Below are 22,377 nucleotides of genomic sequence, written 5' to 3' on the forward strand. Positions count from 1 at the left end.
TATATTTGCTGTGGGTTTATCATAAATGGCTTTGATTATATTCAGGAATGTTCCCTCTATACCCAGTTTGGTGAGGGTCTTGATCATGAATGGATGTTGGACTTTGTCAAATGCTTTTTCTGCGTCTATTGAGATGATCATATGATTTTTGACTTTTTTTTTTGTTAATGTGGTGTATGATGCTGATTGATTTGCGTATGTTGAACCATCCTTGTGAACCTGGGATGAACCCCACCTGGTCATGGTGTATAATTTTTTGGATATGTTGTTGGATTCGGTTGGCTAAGATTTTGTTGAGAATTTTTGCATCTATATTCATCAATGATATTGGGCGATAGTTTTCTTTTTTGGTGGTATCTCTGCCTGGTTTTGGAATGAGGGTGATGGTGGCATCCTAGAATGTCTTTGGGCGTATTCCTTCTTCTTCAACCTTTTGAAAGAGTTTAAGGAGGATGGGCACCAGTTCCTCTTTATGTTTTTGTTAGAATTCACCTGTGAAGCCATCTGGTCCTGGACTTTTATTTGTAGGGAGTGATTTTACGACTTCTTCAATTTCATTTCTAGTGATGGGTCTGTTCAGTTGGTCTGTTTCTTCTTGATTCAGTTTTGGCAGGCTGTAAGATTCTAGAAAATTGCCCATTTCTTCCAGATTGTCAAACTTGTTGCCATATAGTTGTTCATAGTATTCTCTTATGGTTTTTTGTATTTCTGCAGTATCCGTTGTGATTTCTCCTTTTTCATTTATAATTTTGGTTATTTGGGTTCTTTCTCTCCTCTTTTGAGTGAGTCTGGCCAGGGGTTTGTCAATTTTGTTGACCTTTTCAAAGAACCAGCTCTTGGTTTCATTAATTTTCTCTATTGTTTTTTGAATCTCTATTTTATTGATTTCTTCTTTGATCTTTATAATTTCCTTCCTTCTGCTGACTTTAGGTCTTTTTTGTTCTTCTTGTTCTAGTTCATTTAGGTGGAGGGTTAAGTTGTCAATTTGGGATCTTTCGTCTTTTTTGAGAAAGGACTGTATCACTATAAATTTCCCTCTGAGCCCTGCTTTCGCAGCATCCCATAGATTTTGAGAGGTTGTGTCTTCATTATCATTTGTTTCAAGGTAGTTTTTAACTTCGTTCTTGATTTCCTCACTGACCCATTGGTTTTTAGTAGCATGTTGTTTAGTCTCCATGTAGTAGGTTTTTTCTCTTTCCTTTTCCCATGGTTGATTTCTAATTTCATGGCGTTGTGGTCAGAGAAAATACTTGAGGTAATTTCTATGCTCCTAAATTTATTGAGATTAGCTTTGTGTCCCAAGATGTGGTCGATTCTTGAGAATGTTCCATGTGCACTTGAGAAGAATGTGTATTCTGCTTTTTTTTGGATATAGTGTCCTGAAGATATCAATGAAGTCTAACTTTTCTATTGTTTCCTTTAGGATCTCTGTTGCTTTATTGGTTTTCTGTCTAGAGGATCTGTCCATTGATGTGAGGGGTTATTAAGGTCTCCTACTATGATTGTATTCTCAAAAATATCTCCCTTTGTGTTAATATTTTTTTGTATGTATCTGTGTGCTCCTGTATTTGGGGCATATATGTTGACGATAGTAACATCCTCTCCTTGGATGGATCCCTTAATAATTAAGTAGTGTCCTTCTTTGTCTTTATGTCTTTTGTTTTAAAGTCTATTTTGTCTGATATGAGCATTGTGACTCCTGCTTTTCTGTCATGTCTATTGGCGTGGAATATTTTTCCCCACCCTTTCACTTTCAATCTATATGTATCTTTTGTCCTAAGGTGAGTTTCTTGTAGGCAGCATATTGAAGGTTTTTGCCTTTTTATCCACTCAGCCACTTTGTGTCTTTTGATTGGATCATTCAGTCCATTGACATTTAAGGTGATAATTGATAGATGATTATTTATTGCCATTTTGAACCTCGTGTTCCAGTTGATTCTATGGTTCTCCATTCTTCCTTTTTTTTTGTTGGATGGCCTCCGGACATTTTCTGCTTGAGTTGTTTTTTTTTTTTTTTCATTTTTTGTGAATGCAATATTTGGTTTTGGCTTGTGGTTGCCCTGTTTTTTTAAGTATGCTAACCCCTTCCTATAATTGTGTGTTTTAGCCTGATGGTCCTGTAGGTTCAAACACTTCATTACTATACTAAAATTAAGAAGTGAAACAAACTGAGTGAAATGAGCCAGAAAGACAAGACAAATACCATATGATCTCACTTATAACTGGAATCTAATATCCAGCACAAATGAACATTTCCTCAGAAAAGAAAATCATGGACTTGGAGAAGAGACTTATGGCTGCCTAATGGGAGGGGGAGGGAGGGGGAGGGACCGGGAGCTTTGGTTTATCAGACACAACTTAGAATAGATTTACAAGGAGATCCTGCTGAATAACATTGAGAACTTTGTCTAGATACTCATGTTGCAACAGAAGAAAGGCTGGGGGAAAAATGTAATTGTAATGTATACATGTAAGGATAACTTGATCCCCTTGCTGTACAGTGGGAAAAAAATAATAATAAATAATTTAAAAAAAAAAGGTATTTAGAAAATGAACAAAAACAAAACAAAACAAAAAAAAGAAGTGAAACAAACAAACAAACAAAAGGTTCTATTTATTTTCTTACTTCCCTTTCCCACATTTTATGATTTTGATGACTCTTTTTTAATTTTTTTAATTTTATTTTGTTTGAAGCATGTTCATGATTAAATCTGTATGCTGGCTTATTTGAGTGACAGCTCTCTGATTGTGGTTTCTTCAGTCCTAGTTCTTCCTCTTCAGTCCTAGTTCTTCCTCTTTTTTTTTTTTCTTTTTCCTCCCTTTCTTTCCTTCCTTTCTTTTTGGTTTAGGGAGACCCTTTCAGTATTTCTTTTAGCCTGTGTTTTTTATTGCTGTATTCTTTTTTTGTTTATTGGAAAAAAAATATTTCCCCTTCTATTTTAAATGATATTCTTGCTGGATAGAGTATTCTAGGTTGCATATTTTTTCATCTTAAATATCTCTTGCCAATACCTCCTGGCCTGTAGAGTTTCTGTAGAGAAATCAGCTGATAACCTTATGGGGGTTCCTTTATAGGTAATATTCTGCTTTTCTCTTGCTGCCTTTAGGATCCCCTCTTTATCACTAACTTTTGCCATTTTTTATTATAATGTGTCTTGGTGTGGGTCTATTTGGGTTCAACTTGTTTGGAGCCCTCTGCGCTTCCTGTATCTTGAACTCAGTATCCTTTAGATTTGGGAAGTTTCCAGTGATAATTTCTTCAAATATATTTTCCATCCCCTTATCTTTTTCTACTCTTTCTGGAATTCATATTATGTGTATATTGGCCTGCTTTATGTTATCCCATAGGTCTCTTATATTGCTTTCCTGTTTTTGGATTTGGTTTTCTGTCTGTTGACCTGTTTGGGTGATTTCCATTATTCTATCTTCCATATCACTGATTCGTTCTTCTGCATTATTCATTCTGGTTTTTACTGCCCTTAGTTCAGTTTGCATCTCTGCAAATGAATGTTCTTGTTTTTCTTGGCTCCTCCTTATATTTTCGAGTTCCTTTCTGAGGGTATCTGCATTACTGTTCATACCTTCTCTTAATTCCTTCAGTATTTTCACTATTTCTCTTTTGAACTCCCAGTCTGTCAGACTGCAGAGATCTGTTTCATTGTTGAGTGTTTTAGGTGAGTTCTCCTGTTGGTTTGACTGGGGGTGGTTTCTCAGCTTCTTCATCTTCCTTGTTGTTTTCTTTTTCCTGGGGGAGTTGTACTCTCCATGGCCGGGCAGTGTTTGCCTTGGCTCTACTGTGGAATCTTTCCTGAGGGCTGGCATTGTTGGTCAGTCTTCTTTGAGGCAGCGTGGCTTTTCCAGAGGGTGGGCAGTGCTGACTGTGTCTTTCTGAAGCAAAGGAGGACTTCCTGAGGGCAAACAGGACTGGGTGGTCCACACCTCAATGGAAGCAGATTTTACTCTGCCAGGAAGAGCTTGCTCTTCTGTTTTTGGGCTGTGGGGCTCTTGCAGGGGGCTGACAGTGTTATGCAGCTGTTTTACGGGAGTTTAGCAACCCTCAAGGGCTGGAGTGGCTAGCTGGGCTGCTGAGAACCCAAGAGGCTCTTCCCCAGGGCAGCCTGACTTGGGAGGACTGCCTGAGAATGGAAGCATCTTTTCACAGCCCGGCTGAGCTTGTTCTACCTTTTCTGAAGGGTAGAAAAGGGTCTGGTGTTGTTGTGCTGCTCCACAGGGGTGCGGCCCCTCCAGAGGGCAAGCAGGCCAGGGCAGGGAAAGCTGCTGCAGTTGTAGGCTTCTGGTAATTGTTGAGGCCAGCCCTCTGGGTTGGCAGGCAGCTCCAGGTCCGGCACATGAGTGAGGGGTAGGGGAAGGGGATATGCACTGGGAAGCAAAGCTTTCTGATAGTTGGTGGGCCAGTGAGCTCACTGTGGCGTGGGGAGTTTTCTATGGTGGCCCACCCCTTCTTCTCTCCACTCCCCAACACTGGCACATTGTTCTCTCCAGCAGATCCAGCTCTTCTCCCAGGTTCCCTCTGTTGTGGCTTTCCACTTCCCAGCCCTTAGCATATTGCTCCCTCCCCCTGAGATGCTCTGTTTTCTAGTCTCCCAGGTAGTCTCTGCCCCATCAAACCTGACAGACCGGTTCCTAAACCCCGCCCCAAGCAGTCTCTGCACTGCCCATCCCAGCCTGTTCCTGGGGACTTACCTCCGGAGCCGAGGTCTCGGTGCCCAGACCCCACCCAAGCGTCTCAATTTTTGGTGATTGTTCCAGTAGATCAGATGATCTGTTCAGTTCTTGCTCTGCTTTTCAGAACTCTGACATACTGCTGCACTCTTTTCTGCATCTGGAGATTCCTCCAATTCGGTTGATCTCATCGAGTAGGTGACTTTCCAGGGTGTGGGATCCCTTTCTCCTCCACAGTTCCCTTTTGGGAGCCCCCATACAGTTCGGATTCACTTTCTCTCACTCTCCTCTTTTCTCTTGTTTTACCCGGTAATGTCACAAGATTCTTGCCATTATTGGAGTTTAGGTTCTTCTGCCAGCGATTGATTGCTGTTCTATGCGAGTCATTTAACCTATACATGTGTTTTTTTTTTTGTGTTTGTGGGATAGGGCGAGTGTGTCCCCCTACTCTTCTGCCATCTTGCCTCTGTCCCTCTGTTCCTGTTCTTCAAATAAGTTTATTTGTATCCTTTTTTAGATTCCACACATAAGTGATAGACTGTGATGTTTGTTTTTCACTGACTAACTTCATTTAATATGATAGTTTCTAGGTCCATCAATGGTGATGAAAATTACATTATTTCATTATTTTATGGCTGAGTAATAGTCCGTTGTATAATGTACCACATCTTCTTTATCTCTAAAATATACAAACACCTCTTGAAGTTCAATATCAAAAAAATAAACAACCCCATCAAAAATGAGTAGAAGTTCTAAAGAGACATTTCTTCAAAATAGACAGATAAATGGCAAAAAAAAACACCAACAACAACAAGAACACATGAAAAGATGCTCAACATCACTAATGTCAGAAAAATGCAAATGAAACCTACTATGAGACAGCACCTTACACCAGCCAAAATGGCCATCATAAAAAAAGTCTACAAACAATAAATTCTGGAGAGTGTGCAGAGAAAAGGGAACCCTCTTACACTGTTGGTGCGAATGTAACTTGGTGCAACCACTTTGGAAAACAGTATGGAAGTTTCTCTAAAAACTAAAAATAGAACTACCATATGATCCAACAGTCCTACTCCTGGGCATCTATCCAAAGAAAACCATAATTTGCAAAGATACATGCACCCCAATGTTCATTGCAGCACTATTTACAATAATCAAGACATGGAATCAATTATCTTATTCATTGACAGAGTTATATAACATAAAATCCTGTATTTGGCAACATCAAGTATTGGGGGGTGAGATTTTAGAGCAAGTGGAACTGTCATACATCACTGGAAAAATCTGTTTGAGCTGGATTACCTATTCATTTTCTCTTGCTTTTGAACATCACTGGTCTTGATTCTCAAGACTTTGGACCAAGACTTTCACCACCATCCATACAATCCCTGCACCTCCTATATCCAAGTTCTAATATCTCTCTAGATATATCTATAGATAATTATCTCTCTCTCCACCTTGCACAGCCAAAATTCCAAGAATGCCTCTGCTCTACCCTGCATAGTCAACAATTTGATTATAGTTTTATACCCTCAGTTCCACATCTTCAAGTTCAACCAATCTCAAACATGTAGTACCATAGTACATATTTATTGAAAAACATCTGCTTATCAGTGTACTTGCACTGTTTAAACCTATGTTGTTGAAGGATCAACTGTATATATTGATTTTATTCCCTGGATAGCCCTGACTAATAGTATGGCCAACAGAGTTAAACATATACAATGCCCTGGCAATTTCTCATCTAAGTACTCATCCTATAGAATTGAGTATATATTTCCAGAAAAATATTTCTACCAGAATGTTCATCACAGCACTATTCATAATATCCCCAAACAGAAAATCCCAAATATTCACAGATTTCAATAAACAAAATGTAATACATCCTACAATGCAAATTATGCACCAGTTAAAATTAAAGCAAAATACTGATACACATAACCATATCAATAAATACAAAAATATTATGTTGAACAAAACATCCATATACAAAATATGAAATACTGTAGGATTAATATATCTAATGTTCAAGAACAGTCAAAACACTTTACATTTATTTAAAGTAATACAGTGATGACTTGGGAATGGGTATAGATGAGAAAGGGGCAGGGAATTCTTAGGGAGCTGACAATGTTCTATATCTTCATCAGGGTGGTAGTTCTAATTAATTGATTTTGAAATTTAATTGTATGCAACAAATTCGACCCTAATAAGAACAATCATCCATTGTCAGAGAAATCCATAGATCTTCATGTCTTGGTAAACTTTCTCACTTTCAGAGAAAATGCAGTAGGGTAACAGGGTGAGGAGAGGTGACACTTTAATATCTGAATTATTAATGTTTTTGTCATCTCTCCTTTGCCACATCCTGGTAGAGCTTCCATTTTCTTTATAACTTCAGGGCTTCTTTGAGGTTGGAGGTCTCAGGAGAACTAGTCCTTCTAGTGGCTGAGGTCATCAGGAGTTGTCTCAGATCGTGAAGAACTCATTCTATTTTACATGGTCTGGTTAGAGAAGCCTGCATGGACTGACAGAATGAGCCGTCCTGATATGCAATAGTTAATATGGACCCCGAGGAGACCCATTGCTTCCTTGAGGCTCAACCAAGCAGGTCTGAGGTAATTACACCTCTCTAGTTTGATATGTCTGGAGCAAACCATATCCTCCATGGCCCTATCACTTAAGCTTCTGTTCTACAGCTTTCACTTCATGGATGGTTTTCTTTTACTTAAAGTATAACTTGCACAGTATGAGTATATAAATATTAAGTGTATAGCTAGAGGAATGCTCAATCATGTCTATAACTATGTAACCACCAGCCAGGGAAGACATAGAACATTTCCAAATTCCCAGAAAATTCCCTCATGCTCCTTTCCAATAAGCATCATTCCTCTAAGGTAACCACTATTTTGACTTTAATCATTGTAGATTATTTTTTTGTCATCAAATTCCTAATAAATAGTGTTGGTCAGTATGTATACTTTTGCCTATGGCTTCTTTCTCTCAAAAAAAATTTTTTTTTGAGAATCAGCCACCTGCTCACGTGTATCAATAGTTTGTTCATTTGTATTGCTGTGTAGCATTCCAATTTTTGTTGATGTATGGTTAATTCACAATATTATTTACATTTTTATTTTTATTAAAGTTTAGTTTATTTACAGTGTTGTGTCAATTTCTTTTGTACAGCATAGTGGCCCAATCTCACACACACACACACACACACACACACACATATGTATACATTATTTTTCTCATACTAACTTCCATCATATTTTATCCCAAGAGTTTGGATATAGTTCTCTGTGCTGTACCGCAGGCCTTCATTGCTTATCCATCCTAAATATAATAGTTTGCACCTACCAAGCCCAAACTCCCCATTCATCCACTCCCTCTCACATCCTTCCAGCAACCATAAGTCTGACCTCTGTGTCTGTTAGTCTGCCTATGTTTTGTAGATAGGTTCATTTGTGCCATATTTTAAATCCCACATGTAAGTGATATCATATTGTATTTTTCTTTCTCTTTCTGACTTAACTTCACTTAGTTTAAGAGTCTCTGATTACATCCATGTTGTTGCAAAGAAAATAATTCAGTTCTGTATATTATTTTTCAGATTCTTTTCCATTATAGGTTATTACAAGACATTGAGTATTGTTCCCTGTGCTATACTGCAGGTCTCTTTGTTTACCTACTTTATATATAGTAGTATGATATCTTTTATATATAGTAGTATGTATTCCACACTTCTAAATTACCTGTCCCTATTTTGAAAATATACCACATTACTTTTTCCCCAAAGTTCTGTGGGTAGACATGTATACTCTTTCTAGTCTTGGCTGTTAAAAGTGTGTTTTAGAGAACATTTCTGCAAGTATCCATATATTTCCAGATTGATTGTTTTCCTTTTAACACTTCCTTTCCTACCCCTCTGATGATTCACATACTGCACATTATACAATTGTATTTTTCACTTTGCTCTTACATTCATTGATTTATTCATATATTTCTTCATTTACTTAGTTATTTTTATACATTTTTATGAGCACTCCTGTGTTTTAGAGCTCTGCAGGATACTGGAGATTTAAAGTAAACATGCTATTGCACATGGAGAATGCAATACTTAGCAGGAAAATAAACATGTAAATGTATCTTACAAGTATGTTACAAGAATAGTTAGTAGGAGAGACTAGAATGGGAATATGTGGAAAGGGGGAAAGAGTGGAAGGAACAGGGTATAGATCCTAGTTATGAACCAGAGAAGACACCATAGAGAGGGTAGAAGGAGGCAGGGATATTCTTCTACAGTTTCTTCACAGTGGTGTGGAGACTGCTTAGCAAAGAGCTCCTCGGGCTTCACCGCCAGGGTTTCTCATCTTGGGGGTCAAAACCTACATTTTAAACAAAGAGATTCAGAAGCACACCTTGAATCCAGCTAATACCTTTATCCTCCGTATCAACAGCCGTGTTCAATGTACAAAGTAAGGCATGCAATAAAATCTTACAAAATCCTGTTTAAATTCTTCCTGAAAATTGTAATTTTTTTTTAGCATAAGCTTGGATTTGTAAACAAAATCTTTCTATCAGAATGTATTTTCTATTTAACCCAAGTGTATGAGTAAGAGGCAGTGCTGAGGGAAATGCTAAATCTAAATTTCACTTCACAGAAATGCCCAGTCACTCATACTAAGGGGAAGAGGAAAAATGAGACTGCATGCTTCTCAGTTGTCTACAAAAGTAGCTAGAGAAGAGCTCTGAAATTACTTTCTGATGGAGGAATAAAGCTTTGTTGAATCTCTCCAATGTCAAAGAAAACAAAGTCTACATGCATTTATGTCATTTTCTGTTTTTCCACATTCTACATGTAGAAACAACAAAGCTAAGCCCAGGAAATAAAATTAATACCATTTTTTTTGACTCTCTATGCTTCCTCGCTAATAACAATTTTCTTCAGCAGATGGATAGGATGAGGAAGAGTTAGTTGCAGATTCCCAATTCCAGACCTAGTCTGTATTTGGAGAGATGCACTTGGAAATGTAATTTTCTAGAGCAGGGGTTCTCCAACAGTGATCCAGACCAGCAATATTGGCATTGTCTGGAATACTGCCATTTCTGGTGGGGCCTAGAAATCTGTTTTAAAAGGCTCTGCCAAAGTTTATGTCCCAGTAAATACAAAGCTATTACTACCCGTGGAGTAAGAGTCCATAAAGAAGCAGGGTGAGGATGTTTTAAACAAGGAAGCATGGATGAAAAGTAAACATTTACATCTTAAGACATGAAATGAGAAGTAAAAAACAAAAATAAGTAAAGATAAATAAATAAATGAATGTAACAGAAAACAAAATCAATAGAAAATTGTTATCTGTTTTCTTCAAAGTTTGCTTTCAAAGAGCCTCTGGTTCAATTAATGTTTGTATTTTGTTGGTGTTTTAATTCAAATAAAGTCAATTTTTATTTAAAACAATTTTTAAAGTTATGTTCTCTGTCTCAAATACATGATAGAACACAATGTTTTTTGGTAATCCTACAGAGTTCCTTTTCTTCTTATTTTCAAAATTGGATTTATCCTTACTTATAAAATTAGCATAATCAGAAATAAAACAATCTCTATAGTGCTTATGCATCCTTGCCCTTCTTCCCTACCTCCCATATCTCATAATTAGCATGCACTGCAATTTCTGCCACCAACAATTGCATAAAAATGATTCTTTTTCACATTTGTATCTTCCCTCCATATTTATAATGTCTGAATTTCACAATGGTTATTTTGCTTTAAATCCATGATTGGATTATTTTAGTTCTTACTGCTGGTTTTCTTTCATACAACCTCTCCAATAATAAGTTTTCTAGGTTGGGATATTTTTTCTTTTTCTTTCTTTCCCTTTATTTCTTTTTTTCTTTCGGGCATGGGAAGTGGAGTAGGAATCTTTGGAAAGTGTGCCTGTGTGATCTAATCTATTTCCAGATACTTTCTACACCTGAGCATATTTATTGCTTTCAAAGTAATATTTAAAACTCTATAGTTTGGATTTCTTCTCTTTCTATCTGTATAGGTATGAATGAAAGTATGAATCTATTTACTTATCATCTACCATCTCTTTATCCACAAATAGATAATTTGTAAATACACACCATCCTATTGTTACCAAATGCAAGCAGGTGGATCTGATGTGCAGGGAGGCCAAACAAACTGGAATGTTAGGGTTGGAGCAGAGAAAGTTTATTGCAGGGTCCAATAAAGAGAATGGGTGGCTCATGTCCACAGAAACTCACCAAAAGTGGTCAGCAAAGCATTTTTAAAGGCAAAGGGAGGGAAAGGGTGTCCTAGGGTATGTGATAAGTGCATGAACAGTTCTCTGATTGGTTGATGTTGAGGTAACAGGGGGATTAATATCCTTAGGTGCCAGTAAGTCTGGGAGCTATATGCTCATGCTCATTAAGTAGTTAATTTCTTCCATTTGGTGATGGTTTTTAGCATCTGAAACACTCAGGACATATGCATGAGACACTATTACTGGGTACTGCAAAGAGGAGCTAGAGCAGAGAATATGGGGGAGGGATCTGTCTCTGGGGGCCCCCTGGGTTACTGCTCAATTACACTTGGCCCTCATTCTTAAATTATTTTTTTCTTCTAAACTGTAAAGACCATGAGGACAGGTAAAGAGCCAGTTTTAACAGAAAATCTTCAAGGATTTATTCATCAAAGAGGAACAAATACATTGACAGCAAGAAAGTGACATGCACCTCAGGAAATAGATGATACCACTCATCTTTTTTTTTTTTACCAATGGGAGTTTTTTGTAAAAAGAAATTAGGTACACTATCAAAGGGAGAGTTGTAAAAACAAAGTTCTTGACTAGCCAAGAAGGTATAAGAAAAATAACAGAGAGATTTTCTGAGGTGGGAGTGGAACCGGTGCATCTATTGTGTCAGAAGAGGTCATGCAACATATTGAGACAGGAGAAGTTATGGTGGTGAAATTGGAGGAGGGAAAATAAAATAGTTCTCTTTTGATTGCTTCTGTTTTACCCATAAAATAAGAGGTAAAGAGGCAGTTGGCTGGCTGATTCAGGGGAGGGGTATTGAAAGTGAGTAAGAGAAAGGTATAGGACACCTAGGGCGCAGAAGAATTAGCTAATGGAAGGAATTTAGCACTGTTTCCTGGCAACAATGAGGTCTGCTTGGTTTGGTATTCACTGGTTGATTTCATCATGACTAGAGTTTTTCCTGAAGCCACACTACTGCTTCCCTGGAAGGAAGAGGAGCTGGATTAACCCAGGGTTGGGGTTGGGCCGGGAGATTATGACAGAGAAAAAAGGGATAAGGGACTCAGAAATATGTGAGGAGTGATTATAACAATGTGCCATGGAATTGGGCTATAGGGAATAGATCATAGATTTAAGAGAAGCCTGAAAGAGGAAAAAAAGAAGTAGTAGGTGAAGAAGAAAAAGATGTAATTGGCTCTGAGTTATCTATAGTTACAGGGAGAGTTCTTTGAAGTGAGGTGGAGAGAAAGAAGGTGGTAGTCAGAGGGGTATAACATTTAAGAGTGGGCTTGTGGATGAGGGTTGGGGAGGTGAGAGGGAGGAAACCAATGCTGGAGTGGAGAACTCAAGGAACAGAGAGTTGAGTTCATTCTTCCAGCTTCATCTGCTGCTCTAGAGTTTTAACCAGTCTCTATTTTCTAAGTGAAACCTCTTTGTTCTTCTAGCATCAGGGGCCTCTGAGACCTGGCTGTGAACCTCACTTGGTGTCTGGCTTTGGCAGTCAGCCTTGAAAATCTCAGTGGAATGACCACTTTGCTCCTACTGGTGGTCTTTTCTGGTAGTTTCCTAAATCCTCAGCTAACTCCAGGATCATGCTTCAGGGCATTCATGAACTTTTGAATTCCAAATCTTGTATAAATATCCCTTGGAATCTGTCATTGCTCTAATTAATTTCAAATGATCCCTCTGTAAAAGTGCCAGGGCATATAGAAGCCCAAAGACTGACTGTTCTCTCAATGACCTGCAGAAGAAGCCCATCTATCTTGAGGATTCTCTTCACACCATATAATACAGCTTCCCAGGAAGTCTCTGTGACCTGGGTTCTAAGCCTACCTCTTAGTGTGTTAAAGAAGGAAACAAATGCAGATAAGCCCTTAGTTTTTCATAAAACCTTACTTTAAAACCTATCATTTACACAAGAAGGTAAAGAAGTCATATTTAAGACAAAGTTAATTTATGGGATTCTTTGTCTTCTGGGAAATCACGCACCCATTTTCCTAATTCCATTAATGCTGAAGCTAAATCTTAGAAATAAATAAGTAAATAGAAGTGAAGGGAAAAATTAAAATCAATTGGAGGATATTGGCAAAACACTACCCTGGTTTACAAATATTGAGACACCTTGGCATACTGGAAAGTAAACTGATGTCAAAATACAAGAATGCTAGCTGGACTCAGAGAGTGACTTTCTGTGTGACGTGGAGTAATTCACTTCATTTTTCCCAGGTGCAGGTTCCTCATCTGGAAAATGAGGGTGTTGGCCTAGGTGAACTCTAAAGGACCTTCCAGCTCCAGCAATCTACACACTTAAATAAGGCTCTAAGGTAACGGTAATATCATGATCTATTGATAAGTCAAGTTATAAAAGTATTTTCACTAATCTTGGTTTTTATGTTACTCAAGGTCATTGGGCAAAGAATGCAGTGTGCATAAGATTTCAATGTCTCAGTCGCTCAAAGAAAATAGAAAAATATATCTAATGTATATTACGGATTATGAAATAATATCAAAAACAAATATGACTGACGCTTTTTAATGAAAGATGGATAAATTGGACTTTGTTTATGCCTTATTATTAATGGACACTGATTTAGATGAATCAATGAAATCAGAGAAGAAAAAAGTTAAAATATTTGAAGAGACCTTTCAATATTTCTTTTTAATATTTCTCCCTTCATTACCGTATGATGCCAAACCAGAAACCAATGATATTCTTTTTGCTATTTGAAAAAATAGTGAAAGAAATTTCCTCATGCATCTAAATGCACACTGATCCTATTTGCTGCTTTAACAAAAATCATCAAATAAGGCACTTATCTGTATATATACACTGAAGCATGTAGAAAATAACTCTCCAGGTGCAAAATGATACAAAGGAAGAAATTAAGGAATTGAAGTGCAATATCTAAGTTCCAACCAACTTCTGCCAATAGGAATTTTGTACTTAGGCAAGTCAGTATTCGCTGTAGGCTTTGGGTTCCTCATGTGAGATCAACAAAGGACTGACTAGAGTCCTTTCCTATGGCAGTTTGTTTTAGCAGCTCTAGCATACTAATATAATGCCTAAATTCTATGTGAGTGTTATTGGCTGCCATTTCTGAGAACCCTATGAATTTGCGTTCCCTGACTATTTAGCAGAGCTTGTTGTGCTTGTACCAAAATTGGCATTTTAATTCCAGAAAAAGGAGGTGATGGTAAATTAAGCTCAGCTAGAAGGACAAGAAGCCCTGGAAAACAACAAAAACAAAAACAAAAACAAGAGCCCACACCTTTCCTTTTGGAGGACTTTTGAGATAAAGAAGGAGGAACAATTAGAAAAAAGTTTGGTTGGTATGAGCTCAGCCATTCCATTTAGGGTCTTTGGGATAAAAATGGGAGGAGATACGTTCCTTAGGTTGAGGGGAAACACCTAGGACTGAGGAGAATTTAACTAAATTCTTTTAGAACTCAAAGAGGAAACACCAGGTCGGGATATCCAGAGCCAATGTGAGACATTCTAAATGCCATTAAGAGGATGAAATTGTATGGATGCTGAGTAGCTAGTTTATACCTTTGCCCTGCCCCATATGCACACTAACTTTTAAGCCAATGAATGAGTCATGGGAATTCTTGTGGGTGTGTGTAGGGAGAAGGATACTCAGGGAGATAAGGTGGGCAAGGGGTGGAGGTATTCCTGCAGCCTCTGCATGGTGTGGGCCCTGACATGGAGGAATATTACAGAACATCAGACGATCTTACCCTCAGCAAAAAGCAAGGAAAATTTGTGTTAGCTGAAACAAATCACTGTTGCCTGGAACAAGAATGAATGATGACAAAATGTGTCATCTTTTCGCGTCTGCAAAGCAGGACCCACAAAAGTTGGACTTTTTCCCACCAAGGCCATGTGGCTATATATAGTTATTATCACCCTCTACCAGGAAAAGTGCTGAGGCAGAGTTTCAAAAGATGTAGAGTTTATCCAGAAGAAGCTGCTTTAGTTAAAGAGACTCCTGAAACCATGGATGGGCTATTGAGATAGTAAGATTCAAATAAATATTGTCCCTTACCCTACCTCACCCAAGGGTTGACTGGCTGAAGAGGAATATCACTGCAATTTTAGAGAAACTAGGCCCAAATATAGTCCTTTGCTCTTCAGAGTTATAGTGTGGTTGTGTTTGTAGACACATGTCCATGTTAGCACAGCACAATCCAAGTTTTCAGGTGTTTCATGCTCACGATAGAACTGTGGTCTTCTTTGTTTTCACCTCTCTTACAGGTTAGGGAAAGACAAAAGAAGAGTGGGACATTGGAGACTTATGCCCATTTTTTCAGGTAGGAACACAGAGATTTGGTGAGTTCCTATAATTTTCTCAAGATAACCCAGGCAGTAATTGATGGATTTGCAACATGTGTCTCTGTGGTAAGAAAACCTATGGCAACACTGAGCACAGTGTATGGGCCAGAGCAAGCCCTGAATGCCAGTGAACTACATCAAAATTCCCCTCCTAGGTTTGGGCAATGCTGTACTGGTGACAATGCAATACAATTATAATGGGTGAAAGACTTCAGAACCTGGCCATGGACCCAGGGTAAGACCTTGGCGGAGTTCCCGTCATGGCCCAGTGGAAATAAATCTGACTAGCATCCATGAGGATGCAGTTTTGATCCCTGGCCTCCCCTCACTCACTGGATTAAGGATCCTGCATTGCCTTGAGTTGTGGTGCAGGTCACAGATGAGACTTGGGTCTGACGTTGTTGTGGCTGTGGTATAGGCCGGGTGCTAGAGCTCCAATTCAACCCCTAGACTGGGAACCTCCATATGCTGTAGGTGCAGCCCTAAAAAAGAAAAAAAAAAAAAAGAAAAGAAAAAGAAAGAAAGACCTTGGCATCTGTAAGAAGAATAATGATACACCATCTTTCTATTTCTTGGAGATGTTATAGAAACAAAAAGATAAGACCTAGAATGTTAAATTATTTTAAATATGTAACACCAGTGAAATTATTGCAAATTATCAAGCTTTAAACATTTTACTTTAAAACATGTTTTATTACATCACATATATCTAAATTTTCATATGTTATTTTTACTTACTGTGACACATACAACAGTTTAGATGAGACTTTTCCCTTCATGCATATTTTGGCCAAGACATGATGTGCATATATCAAATAGTTGGCTATATGTGTATGTAATTTTAGGGGCTCTTAGAATGTTCTGCTTCTCCCTAAAGATATATAAGCATTAAAGCCTATGTTCTTACAATTTTTTCTTTTTAAGATAAATACTCTCTTAATTCTACTTATGTGAGATAACTAGAGTAGCTGAATTTATAGTGAGGAAGTAGATGGTTGCTAGGAGCTGAGGAAAGGGAGTAAGGGAAGTTATGTTCTAATGAGTACAGTGTTTGAGTTTTGAAAAACAGAAAGACACCTGGAGATGGATAGTGGTGCCACTTTCACAACAATGTGAACATTCTTAATACTACTAAGCTAGGCACTTAAAAATGCTCAATGGTAAGAAAAAATAAAAATAAAACGCATCTAAATTGGAAAGGAGGAAATAAAATTGTCACTATTTGCGTAAGACATAATATTACTTACAGAAAAACCTAGACAAAAAAAAACTGTTAGAACTAATAAATTCAGTAATGTTGCAGGAGACAGAAGCAATATACAAAATTCTATTGTGTTTCTACAAACTAATAATGAACTATCAGAAAGAGAAATTAAGAAAATGATCCCATGTGCAATTGCATCAAAAAGAGTAAAACTGAGTTCCCATCGTGGCTCAGTGGAAACAAATCTGACTAGTATTCATGAGGATGCAAGTTCGATCCCTGACCTCACCCAGTGGGTTAAGGATCTGGTGTTGCCCTGAGCTGTGGTGTAGGTTGCAGACCCAGCTCAGATCTGGTGCTGCTGTGGCTGTGGCATAGGCCAGCAGTTACAGTTCCAATTCCACCCCGAGCCTGGGAACCTCCATGTGCTGCAGGTATGGCCCTAAAAAGACAAAAAAAAAAAAAAAAAAAAAAAAAGTAAACCTCTTAGGAGGAGTAAACTTAACCAAGGAAGTGAAAGACCTGTGCGGTGAAAACTAGAAAATATTGATAAAAGAAATTGAAGAAGACACAAGTAAATGGAAAAATCTTTTGTGCTCACAGATTGGAAGAGTCAATTCTGTTAAAATGTCCATGATACTTAAAGCAGTCTACAGATTCATTGCAATCCTTATCAAAATTTTAAAGGCATTGTGAAACAAATAGAACAAATAGTTCTAAAATTTGAGTGGAACCACAAAAGACCCCAAATAGCCAAAGTAATCCTAAGAAAAAGACAAAGCTGGAGGCTCCCTAATTTCAAAGAATATTACTAAGCTCTAAAACAGACACATAAATCAGTGGAATATAATAGAGCCCCAAGGTAATCCCATTATTTATGGTGAATTAATTTATGACAAAGATGCCAAGAATAAACAATGGGTAAAGGACAGTCTCTTTAACAAATGGTGTTGGGAAAACTGGACAGCCACATGCAAAGGAAAGAAACTAGAGAACTATCTTTTACATTGTAAAAACAAGGAACTAAAACAAAACAAAACATGTCAATAATTCAAAATAAATTAAAGACTTAAATGTAAGACCTAAAACCATAAAATTCCTAGAAAAACAAACAAACAAACATAGGCAGTACACTCCTTGACACAGGTCTTGCAAATTATTTTTTTTTAATCTGACACAAAGAACAAAAGCAACAAAAGCAAATGAAAGTGGGACTATATCATACTTACTAAAAATCTTTCTGCACAGCAAATAATCAACAAAATTAAAAGTCAACTCAGTAAACAGCATAATATATTTGCAAGTCATATAGCTAATATCCAAAATATATAAGGTACTTATACAATTCAATAGCAAACAAAAATGATCTGATTAAAATATAGGCAGAAGATCTGCATACACATTTTTCCAAAGATGACATACACATGGGCAAGAGGTACATGAAAAGATGTTCATCACTAATCACCAAGGAAATCCATCAAAACCACAATGAGCTATCACCTTACACCTGTCAGAAAGGCTATCATCAAAAAAAAAAAAAAACTGAAATAGCAAGTGTCAGTTAAGGTGTAGAGGAACGGGAATTGTTGTGCACTATTGGTGGGAATGTAAATTGGTGCAGCCACTACGGAAAACACTATGGAGTTTCCTCAAAAAATTAAAAATACTAATCATACTAATGTATGATCTAGCATTTCCATTTCTGGCTATTTATTCAAAGAAAATTAAGGTACAAACTCAGAAAGATATATGCACCCCAGTGTTCACTGCAACATTTTTATAGTAGTCAAAATGTGGAAATACCTAAGTGTCCATCCGTGGATATAGCAAGAGTGAAATCTTGCTGTTTGTGATAATGTGGATGGATCTTGAGGGCATTATGCTAAATGAAATGTCAGACAAAGACAAATGCTCAAATACTGTATGATCTCTCTTATATGTAGAATCTGAAAAAAAAAATCTCATATCTCATAGATACAGAGAATAGATTGGTGGTTGCCAGAGGCAGGAGATGGGGGTGGGAGGAATGGGTGAAGGGGTCACAGGTTTATTAAATAGAAAACAAAACAACCCTCCATGACCACCAAATTTGAGTGTGCTGTATTTTCTCTGACAACATGAGATTTTAACAGTGTTGCAAAATGCTCAAATTAAATGAAAATAGGTTTAATATTATGAAACATTATGAGTAAAACTTGATTGCTGTAGAAAATGGAAAACAAAAATGAGCCAAAATAAGAAAATTGGTGAATAAAACATAAATTTTATACCCAATTAGAACTCTCATCAATTTTTTAAAATAAATGTTATTTAAGTATGATAGCCATAAATGAGAAGAGAAAAAAAGGGATAATTACAAATTGATATATCCATAATCAAGAGAAAAGTGGTTGCCAGTGCTAAAAGAGTAGAATTTAAATGTTCTCACTAAATACATATATGTGTGTGTATGTGTGCGTGTGTTGCATATATGTATATGTATGTATGGTTAAGGAATTGGGTTGTGAGATATTTAGGGTGCACAGCATGGGTGACGAGATATGCATTGTGAAAGGAGTCCTCACGGAGGTCTTAATTAAGTAGACCGTAGGAATCCTTCCATGATGTATATATGTATTAGGTCATCGCAATGCACACTTTTAATGTCTTACAATTTTATCTGTCAGTTAAACAAAAAGGAGCTGTGGCTCAGCAGGTTAAGAACCCAGCATAGTCTCCATGAAGATGCTTGTTCAATCCCTGGCCTTCTTCAGTGGTTAAGAATAAAGCATTGCTGAAAGCTGTGGCATGGGTTGCAGATGTGGCTCAGATCCTGCATTACTGTAGCTATGGCATAGACCTACAACTGCATCTCTGATTTGACCCCTATCTTGGGATCTTCCATATGCCACAGATGAGACCATAAAAAAAAGAAAAAAAAAAAAAAAAAGCTGAAGACTGTACATGGTATATGTGTTTCACAATTAAACATTTGAAAAAAAGTTTTTCTCTGTGAGTTTTGGAACAGTGATGTTTAAGTCTTATCAATCATTCACAACCTACATGAATAGATGATTATAACCTTACACTGGGGTTCAGGAGTCCAGGAGGTGTCTGTTATATGTCTCTTATATGTTCAGGGGAATGGAGAAGAACTAAAGGGGAAAGACTTGGAGAAGAAGGAGAAAGGAGATTGGAGAATGCCACACAGCATGAGAAAGGACCCAGGATGTAGAAACTCATGGCTGCTCTGATTTTCTCACACTCAGTCATCAAATACTTACTGAACACTTCAGATGTGCTGGGCATTCTTCTAGGCTCTAGAAAAACACCAGTGATTAAAACAGACATACACTCCTGACTTAAGGAGCCTAGATTCTACTAAGTTGGGGAGGGGGCCACAGAAGCAGAATGTCTTTAGTTTGTTGGGGATGATGCGAGAAGAAAAAGAGAAAGAGAAGGAAGGTAGGTAGAGTGGAGTGGGGTCAGCACAATCCCAAGTAGAGCAGTCAGAGTGAGCCTCCCTGGAAGACAACATCTGGGCTAAGTATTGAGGAGAATTTTCTTATATTATGTAAATTACTAAAATCAGGAGAATTGTTTATGGATGAGGTTTAGCTCTTATATCTGAGACTAACCCTGGGATTCAATTAAAACAGCAGCAATATTACCACTCATCCTTTATCCTGGGGAACCAGGAAGCTTTTCCACAAAAGGGTGTCAGTATGTCAGGTGTGTTTACCTGGAGACCAAGAGCAGAGATAAGACTTTGGATTTTCAGGTCTTTCCCTCAAGAGCTGGAAAACTAAATCAGCAGAAGGGAAAAAAAGGATCACCAGCCACATTACTCCTGCTTCGTGCAAGGCACTTTTGTCAGACTTTAAAATGAAAAGAAAACAAAACCAAAAAGCAAAGATGAATAATTGGGTGTCTGGTTGGCTAGGCGTTTGACACTCTTCTCTCAGGCAGTCTTTTCCTGCATACAGGCACCACATGCAATTCTGTCTCAGCAACCCTGCAGCTTCAGGGCCTCAGCAGACCAAGGACAGAAGGGGTTTAGAGAGCAGCAGTGGATGCAGGAGAGCTCCGGCTGCAGGCCAAGGAGCCTAGGGCAGTATCTGTAATCAGCTGCAAACCTAGCAGTCTGCAGGGATGACAGTACAGAGCAGGGGGCTCAAGTGAGGGTGGCCGCCTCCTGGCCAGCGACTCACAGAAGAGGTGTTCTCTCCACCGGCATGTGCTGGTTCTGGTCTTCTCATTACAAGCCACAAACAAACGAGAAATCAATATCCACATCAGCTTCATGCCACTGGAGTTCTGGAAAGCAATTTGGTTCCAGGAAATCTAAATGGTTTTGTGGCTGTGGATGCCAGTTACAGAGCCATTGTACAAAAAGACTAAGAGTGCAGGGGGCGGGTACTGATAAAATAAAGTCCAGAGGAATGGGGATTACTCACTAAAGCAAATGTCAGCTTTATGTCAGAGTGGAAATGTGGGCCTTGATCTTGTTCAGCAGTAAGAACTCAAGGGAACTGCACTGAGAGAGGAGCTTTGAGGGGGAGGTAGGCTAGGATGCAGAACAAGAGGGCCTCACTAATATGTGTACATAGATAATGGGGTGCCATGGCTGGGGGGAATGAGAGATTTGTACTTTCTAGTTTAGGAAGAAATCAGCAATGGCATTCCATAAACAGTCAGTAATAGTTAATTGGTGGGGTGGAGGGTGGGAATTAGACAGACTGAAGGAAATCTGTTCAATTCTTACTTTATATAATTATAAATGTTGTAGGAATATGGGTGATTTGGGTTTAGTATTTATTTTATTTAATTTTATTTATTTATTTATTTATTTTGCTTTTTAGGGCCACATCCATAGCATATTGATGTTCCCAGGGTAGGGGATGAACTGGAGCTACAGCTGCCAGCCTATGCCACAGGCGCAGCCATGCCAGATCTGAGCCACATCTGTGAACTACACCACAGCTCACGGCAATGCCGAATCTTTAACCCACTGAGCAAGACCAGGGATGGAACCCACATCCTCATGGATACTAGTCGGATTCATTTCCACTGCACTTCAATGGGAATATCACATTCAGTATTTTTCAAAGAAAGCAATGCATTACATATAAACACATATATACTTACCTACACCTTCCTAATCATTAAATCGTGTGTTCCTTATATTCCTAAAATTTTAGCTAAAGGAGGTCTATACTTGCTGCTTAAAGTTTGTTTCCTATTTGTAAATCAAGCTTATTTATCACTCCACATAAACACTAGAAGAGACATTTAATTGGCATAGGAAGGTTAAGGCCAGAGGAGGCTTCTAGGAGTCCATGCACTGGAAGAAGCAGAGAAATGATAAGGGAGGGAGAGACAGGGAGAGAACAGAGGAGAAGAGGGTTAAGAGAACCTGAGACCAATTCGATTATCTTCTCTACTCTTTAGAAGGTTAGTCATTGCTGCTGAAAATGAGTAACCCAACCTGAGGATAGGACATGACGACCTGTCCGGCTCCCATGAACCTCTGCCCATCCATCATTTAAAATCACCTGATGTGCGGGATGAATGGAGTTACCCAGAGGACACACTGCTCCATCAGCATGTCTTTATGCAACATCTAGTGCTTACTTATTTCTGTGCAGAGACACTGCATGGAAGTGAAGATAATAAAGCAGGAAATTCTTGTTCTTGTAGTTTCTTTATAAGAGGCCTCCACAGAGTATAACCAGTGGCACGTTAGTGACTTGCAATTGGCCATAGTGGGAATGTTTGCACTATGGAAATTGGAAAATGCTACAAGCCAGGGCTTGAACTATTTTTTTGGTTTGCTGAGACTCAAGAAAGTTCCAGAAAGTGTTAATAATACCCAGTGAACTTAAAAGTATGTCACATCTGTAGCTATCACGCTG

This window comes from Phacochoerus africanus, chromosome 8 (assembly GCF_016906955.1).
Source record: "Phacochoerus africanus isolate WHEZ1 chromosome 8, ROS_Pafr_v1, whole genome shotgun sequence".
In the NCBI taxonomy this organism is placed as follows: Eukaryota; Metazoa; Chordata; class Mammalia; order Artiodactyla; family Suidae; genus Phacochoerus; species Phacochoerus africanus.